Raw genomic sequence first — 11,837 nt, 5'->3', positions numbered from 1 at the left:
ACTGGAAATGTAATAAGTTACAAACATGCATGTGCTACTGTGTGCTGCCCATTGTTCTAGGTACTTTATATACATTCATTCATTTCATTCTATCCACTGTTCTTTGGGTAGATACTATTGTAATCTTTGTTTTACAGATAATTAAGAAACCAAGGCACAGAGATTAATGCTTACTGAAAGTTACAAGTGACAAAGTGTGATTGGATCCCTGATAGTCCAGCTCTACCATCTGGGCTCTTAACCACTGTGCTACACTTTCTCTCTATGCTGGAAAGGGAATAGCATTGGGCATGTGCAGTCTGCAGCCCTGGACCTGGGTTACTGCCTAAGAGCTATTTTTTTTTTTTTTTACAAATTATTTCACCTTATAATCACCAAGAGTATTACTTTCTTTCATTGTTGTTTTGTTTTCAGGACTAGAAAATTGAACATTATGCTCAGCTTTCTTTTTTTAAGTCTCACTAAGTTACCCAGCCTGGCCTCAAACTCATGATCATCCTGTTTCAGCCTCCCAAATAGATGGAATCACAGATGTGTGCTAGTATGCCTGATAAAGAACTTTACTTTCTTAAGGCAGGATCGTCCAGAAGATTTTAAACCTTTACAGATGAAGACATACAATATTCTCAGGAAAATAATGTTCTCGGGGTCATATAGAGAATAAGTGGCAGCTTTGGGTGATCTTTGGGTCCATATACCTCTCCCTACCCTACACTGCATCTGTTGCAGGGCCTTGTCTTCATAAAGAGCAGGGACACTCTCCATACTGTTTTTTGCATGGGGTGGAGAATGCACAGGGGCTCTTCTATACGGAAAAATCATTATTGCAACTATTACTCCCAAATCTTGTGGAAGGTCTGATTGGATGCAGGATGCTGCAATTGGGAGCACTTTTCAAATCTCAAAGTGAATCCCAAAAGGATGTGTGTTGCAGAAGTAAGCTGAAGGGAAACTAAGGCTCCAGCCCTGAGAGAGGTTCCTCTGACTCTTGAGCTGACAGGTTGTACTGCTTTCCTATACTGTTCTTTGGCCCTTGCTTTTAGATCAAGCATAAATATTTGCATTCAGAATATGAGTCAAGGGTGTAGTTCTGAGAGCTCTAAGTAGTGGTGCTAGGGATCACTGGGATATGCACACTCCTGTGCACACACACAAATATGACACACATATTTCTGGCATAGACAAGCATCACACCATCACATTTGTGATGAGAGGTCCCTGCACACAAAGAGGAGCAAAAAGTGCCTGGTGTTGTGGTCTCCATTCCTAGTGCATGGATGTGGCCAGTCATGCCCTGCTTTGGGGTGGGACTGTGGAGGAGCCTATCTTCTCTATCCTGAGACCTGATCAGTCTTTTATTTTTTTATTTTTTGGTACTAGGAATTGAACCCAGCAACACTTTACCACTGAGCTACATCCCCAGTCCTTTTTAATGGTTTGTTTTTTTTTTTTTTTTAAACAGGGTATCACTAAGTTGCTTAAGGTATCACTAAGTTTTGAAGCTGACCTCAAACTTGTGATCCTCCTGTCTCAGCCTCTAGGGTCACTGGGATTTCAGGTGTGTGCCACTGCACCCAGTTGAGAAAGTCTTTATAGAGTTGTGGGGACACAATTCCTATTAGGCCTGCTCAACACATTCCCCTGGTCTTAAATCAACCATGCAGGCTGGCAGGATACCCACATCAGAGCCTGAGCAGAATTCCATGCATAGGTAGGCCTCCTGGCCAATGATGCCAGGGATGCTTTCTTAGGTCAAAAGGGAAAGCATTGTTGCTGCCCTGTGTTCCCTAAGCATTGTTGTTCCTCGGGCAAACAAGCTGCTGGCTTTGAAGTCACAGGGGGATTTGCTCAGGCTGGAATTGGGAGTCTGAGGGAGAGGACTGGGAACCTCCCCCAGCCTTGCTGTGTTTGTTAACTCCACCCTGCCTGCCCAGGCCTGGTGCTTTTGATGTCTCTGGAGAAGCAGGAGGTGAGAGGCACACCCTAGGGGTCCTCCAAGGGACATCTCCCAAATCCTGCTGAGCCTGCAGTCCCACCCAGGAGCAGGACATAGACTAGGTCCACATCCTGAAGGGCTGATGACAGGCCTGCTGTGGAAAGAACACTTGATCCCTTCCTTCAAGGTGGTCTGCAGGGTATGATCCAGGGCACAAGGGGGGTTTGCTGCTTGCCTTGGATTCTGCTTTTATTTAGGCAGCATCCAGTGAGAGTCAGGGGAAGACTTGAAGGAAGAAAGAGGCATCCAGAGGCAGCACTGGGGCCTTCAGGAGCCAAGGACAAGTATATATGATTTGCCTTGAGGTTGACTCACTCTCTTCTCCCTTCTTACCCTCCTTCGTTGCCTCCCTGACTCCAGCATGAGGCCCCACCCCTTTTCTTCCAAGCCAAAGCAGCATGGGCAAACAACTTGCCATTTCCCAGGGACAGCTCTGCTGAATTCCTGCCCCCAAAGCTTTAGATTATGACCAGAGATACTGCCACCTGCCTTCTACCCACAATCAATAAAATGAACTGGAGAGAAGTCCTGTAGGGGCCGGGGAGAAATTCTGTGAGAGCAGGGACCTGAGTGAGATTGTGTTCTCATGAGGCTGGCTCCTTGGGCTTGCTCCAGGATTTCACCATGTTCCAAAGCATGGTGACTGGACACAGGAATGGGACAAGTAAAACCTTATTATTAACCAGTTCAATGTCCCATACGACAGTGAGCCATGAACAGCTCTACCTCTCTTTCTTCTCTCTCTCTCTCTCTCTCTCTCTCTCTCTCTCTCTCTCTCTCTCTCTCTCTCTCTCTCCTCTCTCTTCCGCCATATCCTACCCTGCACATGGTTACTAGATTCTCACCCCCACCCCCATCCCCTGTCTCCAGCTTTCCCTATCTGTCTATTCCCCTTACCCAGACATGTTGCAATTGAGAAAGAGCTTGTTTATGATAAGACCTTGAAATCTGGAGTTATAAATCCTGCCTAGGATGACTGCCTATCTCTGTGCTAATGCTTGTGGTGCCAAAAGGAGGCTCACCTGGTTGTGACCCATTCACTCTTACTGCCTGGAGCTCCTCGCTCCTCCTCTGCAAATACAGGACAATGGGCAAATAAGAGTTACCTGTCTCAACAGGTGTTAGCTGGGCCTCACTTTCCTACAGGGTGATGGGGAGGTCACCCTCAGCCCACCCACTCTGGGCATTCCTGTGATTGTGAAAACCCACCTTCAAAGTTGACCCTTCCTCTGCCCCCCATGACTTCAGCCACCTTGATGGCTTCTGGGTCCACCCACTATTAGGAGGCAGGACCTGCACTGTTTGGAAGGTGCTATCCCTTTTATTTTTGGACATGCCTCTGTTGTAGTACTTATACAATGAGCACTGGGTCATGGCAACTACACTGGGCATTTTCTGCATTAGCCTTCTCTACTAAGCTATGAGTTTCTTAAGGGAAGGAATATTTTCTTCCTTGCTTTCATTTTTTTAAAAAAATTTTTGGCAGCTCTGGGGATTAGACCCAGAACATCATACACACAAGGCAAGTGCTCTACCACTGAGCCACATCCCCAGCCCAAAACTATTTCCTATTCTTATGCCCAGTGTAGACAGCACAGAATATAAATATTTGTTACGACTAGGTGAATGCAGTTGTCTCAGTACCAGCAAATATTTATTGAGGGCATCTTATGTGTAGTGACTTCACTAAGCAGTAGGGGCACAGTGATTAATGAGACACCGTTCCCACTCTAAGGGGCTTGTGCTGGAGTCAAGGAGGTGTAGGGAAATTTCTCTTGCCTGGGGGCCCTGAGGGCCCTGGGGGCCAGAGGAGGGAGATAGGCTATGGGGACCCTAGGGAACCTGCTTTGACAAATTGGAAATCTGCGGTCTTAAGAAAGTTTGCCCAGGGGCTGGGGATGTGCCTCAAACAGTAGTGTGCTCGCCTGGCATGCGTGCAGCCCGGGTGCGATCCTCAGCACCACATACAAACAAAGATGCTGTGTCCGCCGAAAAACTAAAAAAAAAAAAAAAAAAAAAAAAAAAAATTTAAAAAACCTTTTTTTAAAAAAAAAAAAAAAGTTTGCCCCAGAAGGAACTTAGAGATTACCAGATGCCCCAGACCCAGGTAGATACCCATTCACCCTCAACCTCAGTACATTCCAGAATTGCCCTGTTAACTCACCAACCTGCTGCAGGTCTAGCTGCTCCCTGTGATTTTAGTATCCTCTCAAAAATGTGGATCAAAGTTTTTTCTTGTGTCTCTACTTGGAAAATTTTTTTTCAGCCCATTAGCCCTGGGACAAAAAGAAGTGAAATTTGTCCCCACTGAGCCCCAGCTGGAGCTGCTTTTGAGAGCTGTGCCCATGCTGCCCTGTGCGCTCCCTGTGGATTCAGTATGCAGAGCTGCCTCTGACCTCAGGAGGAAGGAAGGAGGAGACTGTCGCATCTGCCCAGAACTCAGTTCATCCCCATACATGTTTATGGAGTGTCTCACCTGTGCCAATTGCTGTCATGGCCAACTGAAGCAGAGAGAATAATAACAGGGGCATACACGGGACTCGTATCTGAGAACTTGGGAGAAGAACAAGTTGATTTCTTGGAACCAAGGGTCAGACCAGGTGATAGAGAAGTTGTTGCAGTACCAATGTCATTGTTGCATGAAGGGGACCTTTACTGCATGGGATGAGGGTCCAGCAACATGCATGGACAGTGTCCTGTATGCACAGTATTTCCTGAATGGCTCCCTCTGGAATTTCTTGACTGAAGTACCACTAGTGGCAGAGAAGCAGGAATGAGTGTTTCTCAAAGGGGTCTGGATTTCAGAGCACTGCAAACAGGAAATTTCTTTGAAGCTTCATATTTTATCTTAAAATGCATTTAAATTATGTTTCCTACCGCAATGTATGAACTTGCTTTTATATATAAGTGCAGTTAAGCCAGGTGTTGGTGGTGCGCACCTATAATCCCAGTGATTTAGAGGCTGAGGCAGGAGGATAGTGAGTTCAAGGCCAGCCTTGGCAACTTAGGAAGACCCTAAGCCCTTCTCTTTTAGTGAGATCTTGTTTCAAAATTAAAAAATAAAAAGAACTGAGGATGTGGTTCAGTGGTTAGGCACCCCTGGGTTCCATTCCAGGTACCAGAAGTTGAGCTGTTTCTCCTGTGGCTTAATAAACTTGCCTTTTAGGATAGAGGGCCCAGATACATGTACCACATTTCAGAGAGCCACCCCAATGTGGGCTTCTAATACAGTAGCACAGCTCTTGCCCTTGATCCCAAATTACTCCTCCAAATTTGTCCTATGCCACTCTGGCCACACACTCCTCCAGTCTGATAACTGAATGATTATCCCTCTACCTCTGGGCTTATCCTGGTCCCTCTAGAAGGGTTTGGAGTTTATGGATCCTGCAATCCTATTCCCCAAGTATCTGGGTCAGTGGCTCTAATCATTTTTCCAAGCCAAGTGTAGTGGTGCACACCTGCAATCCCAGCTTCTAAGGAGGCCGAGCAGGAAGATCACTTGAGGTAAGAGTTTGAGGCCAGTCTGAGTAACACAGGAAGATCCTGTCTTTACAGTTTTTCAGAGAAAAAGAGCAGGGCAGGGGTAGCAGTGAGTTTGGGACCCCGAGGGGAGTTTAAAACTAATAATCTGGACTAGGGATTGTCCTTGTATGACCTTTGGGATAATGCCCCACTTTGATTTTCCTGACAGGACTGCTTTATCTGTTCAAGGAAACTAGAAATCCAGACTGCCTGCTTATCTGATGATGTAGAAGTAAGGCCTTCCAAAGTCCATAGTAGGTTTGTTATGGAGTCACTATATCAGCATTTTTCACATTTTAAAAGAAGTGCAACCCAGTTATTGATTGATTGATGCCCTCATGCCCATGCTTATTCACTCAGCAACTCTTTTTAGAGAACTTATTATGTAGTGGACACTGTGTGAGGTGCTGATGAGAGGGTGGGGAGCGAGAATGGCGTAGTCTGAGTGCCCTTAGAACTGGCAAATGGACATCGAATCAAACAGCCTCTAGGGAATCAAACCAAACAAGCCCAGGTGGGGGTAAGCCCAGGGTTTTCTGTCACCAATTTTCCTGCCTCTGGGTGTTCTGCCTGTGTGAAGATACAGCTGGTAGGTCTCAGACTAAATCAGAGGTAATGAGGAATTGTCTGTGATCTCTCATATGAAGGTTGAAAAATCATAAAATGAAATTCTCCTCCAAGCCCCTCCACCTGCTCCACAGCCCCAGAGACCATGCATCAAATCCTGCGCATAAACACTTGAGAATGAGGAAATCCATTGCTTCATTTCATTCTCACCTTAGAACTGGGAGGTTAGTGACCTAGTGCTGCCCATTGCACAGATCAAGAACCCAAGATCTTAGAGAAGTGAGGCAGCCTGCCGAAGCCCAGGGCCAGGCCAGGATTGAGATGAGGTTTACGAATGAGATGGGAGGGAGTGGGCCCAGGGCGTGACTTTTTTTTTTTTTTTTTTTTGCTACCAGAGATTGAACCCAAGGGTACTGAGCCACATCCCCAGCCCCACCCCATCCCCCCCCCCTTTTTTAATGTACTGGGGATTGAATTCAAGGGCACTTGCCCACTGAGCCACATTCCCCGCTCTATTTTTTTGTGTTTTATTTAGAGACAGGGTCTCACTGAGTTGCTTAGTGCCTTGTATTTGCTGAGGCTGGCTTTGAATTTATAATCCTCCTGTCTCAGCCTCCTGAGCTGCTGGGATTACAGGTATTCACCACTGCGCCTGCCTCCCCAGCACTTTTTTATTTTATTTTTTAATCTTTGCACACCTTTATCAGCCCTGCAAATGCAAGGCCTCAAAAATTTGGGTTAAGTCTCAGAATTGTTCCCCCACAGAAATTGTTTCCCCACGGTAAAAGGCGAAAGAGTTATACAATCTGAAGAGAAACCAGAGTATCCCTAGCTCTTTTTAAAAAATGTTTTATTAGAGACAGGGTTTCACTGAGTTGCTCGGGTCCTCACTAAATTGCTGTGGCTGGGCTTGAACTTGCGATCCTCTTTCCTCAGCCTCAGGAGTTGCTGGGATTACAAGTGTGGGCCATCACACCTGGCCAGGGTGTGACTCTTGATTCTTCTCAACAGTGCTGGGCAGGCAGCCGCCAATGACTTGCTAGACAGACCCCCATGGATCTGGAGACTCGAACCGCTGCCCTTTATCTCTCCTCTGGATGGTGCACACAGATTGGATGGCTCTAGGCAGCAAGATCCCTGGACTCTAGAACACAGCTAAGGACGTGCACAGCTGGTGGGACAATGGAAACACGGGCTTTGAAACATATTCAAACAAACCACACCCTGCACCCTCCTCTGCCAAAACTGACCAATGACCCCAAAACCAGGACTGGATTGTTCCTGAGAAACCTGGCATGGCTTTGGCAATTGCCTGACAAAGGATTACAGCTCTTTGCCACCATTCATCTTTAGAGTATCTTCATCTAAGCCTTTACTGCCATAAAGGAAAAGTCGGCTGCATTTGGAGTGAGTGGGATTGTTCAGCTAGTCATGTTTAGAGTCACCTTTCTATGACATTAAGATCTCGAGGAGAGTCACTGGAAAGTCTGTGAGGCCGGCTAATTCCACTGCAAGTGAGGAATGTGTTTATTCTTCCAAGGGGCAAAGATCCCCCACTCAAAGTGACGCTGCTACATTGTGTAACCAGGAACACGGGTTGTTGCTGATGTAAACAAATAGCCAGGGCAGAGCTGCCAGGAGCCTGGGTCTCCTTTTCCCAGAGGTGTTTCTTATGAATGGTTGTGCCCAGTGAAGCAATTTCCTGCCTTCTAAACTTCTGCCTACCAAACCACATCTCCTATCTATCACTGCCTGGCTCTGGGTCATAAAGCAATTCACCCCAAGCCAATCAGAGCCTGGGCAGAAGTCCTTGAGTAACAGGAAAATTACCCTCCACCTGCAGACACTTTGCAAGCTAGTGGCTTTGCAGTTTCTGAATGTAAATATCACGTGCCTTACCCCATGGCCTACCTCTGCTCATGGGAGATGTGGGGCCCACAGACTTGATTCTCAGTCCCTGGTTCTCTCTGTCCAGGTACTGGCTGGCTAGTGACCCATTACCTTGACCTGGGGACCCTACAGCCTGAAGAATATTTTTCACTGTGTCAGATACTGATTTATAGGGCTAGGGCAAGGGAAGTTCAGATGGTCCCAGGCATGCAGACCTGGTGTACAAAATCAGTGAGGACAGAAGAAAAAATTGGACGAAAGCAATTCCAGGAACTCTTTGATTTAGACAGTCATTTTGAATTTGTGGTTCTTTCATCTGGAATGCCTCCTCCACCCACCCCTAAGCCCTAATCTGCCTGGTTAACTGTCACTCCTTCTTCACGACAGCATTCATGTATCTACCAAGGAAGCTTCTCTGATTTCCACCCAAGCAGAATTCCCTCAGTTGTTCCACCACTATACTTTCTAACACATACATATTGTATTGAAATCACTTGCTAATTTGTTTGTCTCCCCAGCTGGGCTGGGATCCTCTTCAGGGCACTTTAGAATCTCCAGCTACCAACACAGTTCCTGGCCCAAAGTTGGTTGTAAAAAGGTTCTTTTGAATAAGAAAAACTTTCCCCTTCCACACTAGGTGCTTTGCTTATTGAAAGCGAATGGGGAATATTCTGCAGACCGAAGTTTGAAGATCTAGTTAAGCTGGTAAATAAGGCATAACAGAAGATCTCTGCCTTAAAGTAGCTGTAATCTGAAATCTGATGAATGGTAGGCATATTTGCAAATGGGGTATAGAGATTGGACCCATGGATAGATGGAAGTGGTTTATAATTTTTCCCCCTTTCTTTGGGTGTCAACTTAGAAGCTGAAATGAATTAGAGAAGAGGCCTGTTTCTCATTTAGCTCTTTCAGTCCTTTTAACTTTCACTTGTAGGAAAGCATTAAACAAGCTGCAGGTCTAACTCGCCAGAGTCCTCTTGAGCTATAAAGTCTCACCCTGAACAGTCGTTTTTTTTTTTTCTCTCTCTGCTTTCTCTTCATCCCCATCTATAAAAGTAGCACCAATGACTCACTTGTTTCTTTGAATCTCAGGGGTGCTCAGAGAACGGTGAGGGTAGTGGTGGGGATAGGTGCGTACTTGGGTCATTGTCCAAACATAAACTGGTAAAGTCCATAACATGCATACATATATTCATTAAGAAAAACGATTACTGGGTGCTTCATATGCGCCAAGTGCCAGATGGGGACAGACCAGCGAATAAAACACTGTGTCCCTGCTCTAACAGAACTTACATTCTAGAAGAGGGAGAAATTTGATGACCAAAGGAGGGAGCCCATCTTGCTATATCATGTTGTCCTCCTCGTAGGGCTAGATCACATTTACCAGGCACTTTCTCATGTACAAGGCAAAGGACTTTATGCATTTTTTCTCATTTAATCCCCAGCCAACCCCATTTTCAGAGATGTTAAGAAGGCTTCCAGCTGGGCGTGGTGGTGCACACCTGTAATCCTAGCAATTTAAGAGGTTGAGGCAGAAGGATCACAACTTCAAAGTCAGCCTCAGCAATTTAGCAAGGCCCTAAGCAACTTCATGAGACCCTGTCTCTAAATAAAACAGAAAAAGGGCTGGGGAAGTGGCTCAGTGATTGAGTGCCCTGAGTTTAATCCCTGGTACCAAAAAAAAAAAAAAAAAAAAAAAAAAAAGTCAACTATCATATGGCTTGTAGGTGGTAGAGTCAGGATTTGAACTCAGATTTGAATGACTCCCTAGCTGAGCTCTTAACCACAACTCTTGATGGCAGCAGTAAATATTTACTAAATGGACAAATGAGTAGATGAATGGTTAACCCTAATTACGGTGGCAGCCTGTTGTTTTGTCACCGCGATACAAACATGAGCAACATGTTTAAGTTTATCATTTACTTATTGATTCAGGTTGCCCCAAATCATGGCTCCTGTTAAGATTTTTTATAAAGATTAAGGAACAAGTATCTTTCTTGTTACTAGCTATGTTTCCTGGACAAGACAAGCTATTTTATAAAAATAATGATGAATTAGAATGGAAAGGGCTGTAAAAAAATAAATGATCACCTTGTCTTTCTGGGTTTGAATTTCTGAGTTGGCTGTAAAGTCTCTGTACTAGGCTGAGCAATGACCTCCTAGAATTATCAGGTCCTACTCCCTTGAACCTGCAAACGTTACCTTAAAAGGAAAAAGGGTCTTTGCAGAGGTGTTTAAGGAAGAGAATTCCACAGAACACAGGCGAGAACTAAATACAATCTCATGTATTCTTATAAAAGGGAGGAAGAGAAAGGTTTGACACAGAAGAGAAAGCAAAATGACCACACAGGCAGAGATTGGAATTATGTGGCCAAAGGCCAAGGAATGCTGACAGCTACTAAAAATATTCTCCTTTTGAGCCTTGGGAGGAAATATAATCCAACTGCCAACCTGTTTGGGCCCAGCAATGATGATTTTGGATTTGTGGCTTCCAGAACTGGGAGACAACACATATATTGTTGTAAGCCACCAAATTTTTGGTCATTTGGTCATTTGTTTTGTTTTTGGTACCAGGGGATTGAACCCAGGGCTGCCTAACCACTGAGTCCTCTCCACTCCTTTTAATGTTTTATTTTGTGACAGGGTCTAGTTAAATCCTTAGGCCTCACTAAGTTGCTGAGGTTGGCCTTGAACTTGCAATCCTCTGGCCTCAGCCTTCTGAGGCACTGGTATTACAGGTGGGCACCACGACACTCATTTGGTCATTTGTTAAAGCAGCTAAAGGGAAATAATAGAATCTCTCTTTTTTTATATATTTATTTTTTAGTTGTAGTTGGACACAATATCTTTATTTATTTTTATGTGGTGCTGAGGACCAAACCCAGGGCCTCACCAGTGCTAGGCAAGCGCTCCACCGCTGAGCCACAACCCCAGTCCCTAATGGAGTCTCTTAGCGGAGGTGGCAGCAGGGGAAATAAGTCCTCAACTACCAGTGCACCCCCACCTCCTCTTTCCTCTTTCTCTGATTTTTCCCCCTAGAATGTATCAGCAGTCAGCACCTTTGTTTATTTAGTACATATTTAGTGTATTGCTATTCAGTTATTGCTGACTCCTTCCCAGTAGAATGTAAGCTCCATGAAGAAGTAACCTTTCAAAAGCTGCATTTCTTCCCATGCTTAGAAGATGAAGTAGCACATAGCTTCAGTAAACATTTGTTGAGTGAATGTCATGTTACTGGAGAACCTGACATCTTATTAATAGATTCAGTAATCAGTCATCACAGCATGACTTACTGCAGGCCATTCCCTAAGGTGCCACTCTAGAGAATGACCAAGCTAGAGCCCATGCTCAGTTAACAGTTTTTCATTTCCTACTTTCTATTTCCTACTTTGTTTAGAGCCCAAACCAACCCTGAAATTAGTTTTGATGCCCCTTGTTATGACTTGGGATATGAGATATTCCCCAAATCTCCTGTTAATGCAGGAATGTTCAGAGGTAAAATGATTAGACTATGGGAGCTGGAACCCAATCAGTCTATCCCAGTTTGAATGGACAACTGGGCTGGGTGGTTACTCTGGGCCAGCAGGGTGGGGTCAGAGGAGGTGGATCACTGGGGTCCTTGGAATGGTTTATCTTCCCTTTGGACCCCTCCCCTTTTTCTGCTTTCTGGCTGCCACAAGGTGAGCAGCTTCCCTCTGCTATACCCTTCCACCATGATGCTCTGCCTCATCTTGGATGGGCCCAGAGCAATGGACTTGGCTGACCATGAACTAAACCTGTGAAACTGTGAACCAAAGAGAGGGGAGTAATGAAAACTTACCTTATTGTTCTTGTTGAGTGTTTTGGTCACAGCAATGAAAAT

General features: G+C 45.2%; 1 non-coding gene across 1 annotated transcript; it reads right to left on the bottom strand.

Annotated features, from left to right (window-relative positions):
* Positions 1 to 6,790: 6,790 nt before the first annotated feature.
* On the bottom strand, positions 6,791 to 6,911 carry LOC113189341 (U5 spliceosomal RNA). The gene has a single exon (XR_003301646.1). It is a non-coding gene; the product is annotated as a U5 spliceosomal RNA (small nuclear RNA).
* Positions 6,912 to 11,837: the final 4,926 nt, after the last annotated feature.

The sequence above is a fragment of the Urocitellus parryii genome, chromosome 7 (assembly GCF_045843805.1).
Source record: "Urocitellus parryii isolate mUroPar1 chromosome 7, mUroPar1.hap1, whole genome shotgun sequence".
NCBI lineage: Eukaryota > Metazoa > Chordata > Mammalia > Rodentia > Sciuridae > Urocitellus > Urocitellus parryii.
Note: the sequence above shows the minus strand (reverse complement) of the source record. Positions and strands in the feature narration are given on the sequence as shown.